The sequence below is a fragment of the Hevea brasiliensis genome, chromosome 10, assembly GCF_030052815.1.
Source record: "Hevea brasiliensis isolate MT/VB/25A 57/8 chromosome 10, ASM3005281v1, whole genome shotgun sequence".
Lineage (NCBI taxonomy): Eukaryota > Viridiplantae > Streptophyta > Magnoliopsida > Malpighiales > Euphorbiaceae > Hevea > Hevea brasiliensis.
In genome coordinates this window covers 12,170,974-12,174,231 of record NC_079502.1, presented here as the reverse complement: position 1 = coordinate 12,174,231, position 3,258 = coordinate 12,170,974, and positions in this window count along the sequence as shown.

Sequence of the window (3,258 nt, the reverse complement as noted above, 5' to 3'; positions counted from 1 at the left end):
AGTGCTTTTAACATAGAGAAAAGTCTTGGTAAAGCTCCAATGGAAAAATAGGATTAGCAATGATCTCGAGTAAGGTACATGTATAAGTAGTTATTTCATAATGGCAATTCATGAGGCTTTGCAAAACAGGCAGCATGGGTCACATTTTTGCATTGTAGAGATTAGTAATATAAGAGAACAAAGGCTAGCGTTGCAAGATGCCACATCAGAGTGCAGTAGAAGCGTAGTGGGTACCTTAGATATTAAGAAAAGATCAACAAGTATTCAGATGTGATGGCTTAGTTTTAGGCAGAGGATGGTATCTAGCATGCTGTAGTAGGTGCAGATACAAGTAAATTGTTTTCAATCATCTATGCAGAGCTCGGGGAACAAACGTTTGGGCTTGTTCCAATCACCTTTTTTTCAATATCCCCTGTTTGTTTAAAATTCGGGGACGAATTTTCTTAAAGGGGGAAAAATGTAACAACCTAATTTTTTTAATAAATACTTTTTTTATATTAAGCTAATAATTTATGGATATTTTATTCATTGTTTTAAATTAATATTTTCATAATGGGTTCTTTTAAATGAATATTATTTTTACATGTGGTATTATTACTATCGCAAGGTATTTTGCGGTCGCCTGGACGAACACTCACCTAAGTGGGAAAGAGCGAGGAGTCGCCACTTTAATTTTGAGGGAAATTAAAGAAAACCATTTGCGAAAATAAATTAAAAGAAATCACTTCGAAAATAGAGATTCTAGGTTTGGGGTCCATAACGGGCGAGGAAGGTGTTAGGCACCCCGCCTCGTCCCTCCACGAGGGTAAATAGATTTAACATTATGCTCTTTACAAGTTAAAATCGGAAATTAGGGGGGGTTAGAATTATGATGTCAATCCCTTTGATAAAAGAGAATATTTGATTTTTCACTATTTCGGATTATCCAGATACATAAGTAAATGAGACGTCCCTTAGTGAGTTGGTGTTGCATAGCGATTTTTGTTTAGAGGGTTACTTTGCGTATTGTGCCATTTTAGTTTGGATTTGAGAGAATCCGGGTAAAAGCCTCTCCCGATCTCTAGGGATAATCTGTTTAAAGTTTGAGTGAGGAATCTCGGATAAGAACTCTCCTCCGATCTACGCATATTTATTGAAATTTTGATTGAAAATCGGATAAGAACTCTCCTCCGATCTCTTTAAGTATTTATTAAAATTTTGGTTGAGAATCGGATAAGAACTCTCCTCCGATCTCTTTAAATATTTATTAAAATTTTGGTTGAGAATCGGATAAGAACTCTCCTCCGATCTCTTTAAATATTTATTAAAAATTTTGGTTGAGAATCGGATAAGAACTCTCCTCCGATCTCTTTTAATATGCAATTTTAGAGTTTTAATAAAGGATCTCAGACAAGAACTCTCATCTGATCTCCTATTTTTAGTTAGAATGAGGATCGGGTAAGAACTCTCCCCCAACCTCTTAAAATTTAATTACGATCGTATGTCGTAAGAACCTTAGACTATGGGTTCTGGCATTCGAAGATGCTAAGAACCCGAATATGGCTTCTCTTAACCCATTGGTACCTTATAACTAGGTAGGGGATACCAGACTGAATTTTACCGATCTCCTATGTGATCGCCTTACTAGTGCCTTTTGACAGGCAATATTCGATCTCTTTCGTTTACTAGTCTGGGATCTGATCTTACTTCGATCCCCCACTATACCAAGTTATCTTCTGAGCTAGTCTAGTGGTTCGACTTCATAATTTTCCTCTGATTTATTATCCAAACTTTTATTATTTTAAAGGAACTCTCGTGTTAAGATACAGCTACCAACATTTTATCAAACTACCTATACGTTACTCGTGACCAGAACACCTACATTTGAAGTTAATAAAGGCTAAAAATAAATAACATGAACTGATGAAAAAAAAGTAAACTTAAGAGAATAACCACCTTCGTGGAGCTCTTTAACATGACATAAACTTTGACGAAAATTACGAGCATGAAAATAAAGAAAATAAAAAAAAGCTTGATAAAACAACGGTCTAGACGCTCACCTGTAGGGAATTGAATCTATTGAACTAACTATGGAGTCACAAATATAGTAAAGCTGTGTGCTAATAGTCTGGGGACTAATGCTTGCCTTGAGATAAAGAACACCAAGTTAAAATGCGGTCGAGCCGAAATGACAGTAACCGGGTTTGAATGAGATTGAGCTTGGAAAATAAAAGTGGATATAAAGATGATGAAGACAAAACTGAAACTGAGAGATGGGATCGCAGAATAATGAACAAATTGAAAATAAAGAGTTTCAGTGTCCAACACTCCTTCAACGGGAATACTTTAGAAAACTGGTTTCTGAAGTTTCCCTGTTTTGAAAGCTCAAAAATAGAAGAGTAGCAAGACTGAATCAAGTTTCAGAGCCTTTTCACTATAATCACCACCCTTTTTTTTCATCCTCCCTTCAACAGTATTGCATGCAAGTATTTATAGGGAACGGGTGTTCCCAATGAAGGGTCAGGATTTCCTCTGAGGGAGATGGAAGGTTTGAATTTTAAAGGACATAATCTGATGCCTGAGAATTGAAAAGAATCAAAATGGACGACTGAGATCCTATTCAGAATATTTGTCCTTTCTCTTTTTAATCCAACGGCTCAAAATCCTTTTGTCAAGGGAGATCTGAGGGCCGAGAATAAAAGATGCCAGTCTTGTCGTCTTCTCTTTGATCCAAGGGCTCCGGGCTTGTCCTTACAAGTAAGATCAACGGTGGAGATCAAGATGTACGGGACTATCATGACATGCCCTGGCACCTGTCAGTAATGTGGGCGATTCTGCAAATGAGGAGTGCGGTGAAGTTTTGATCTCGCCTGCAACGCTTTAACTACCTCAGCTCTGATTATGACGACAGTTATTGGAAGTTGTCTCATTCTCTTTTTGCTTTTTGATCTCCCATTCCTTCCGATCTTTCTATTATGACCCTTTTCCGATCTCTCATGCCGGGCCCTTCTCCCATTCCAGAACCTCCTCTCTATCAGGGCTGATTCAGTCAAAGCATTTATTCCTTCTGTTACCGAGGCATCCGCTTCGATTTCTGCTAGTAATAAATGCTCAGACCCTCTATATATACATGCCTTCAACGGGGAATTTCTCCCACATTTCATTCCTTCCTATTTTCATTTCTCTCTTCTTCTGTTCTAGTTTTTCCAGTAACATTATGGCCACAGTGACTGCTTTTGATCTTTTTCTAACTATTCTCTTAGCTCCCCGACTGAAAAT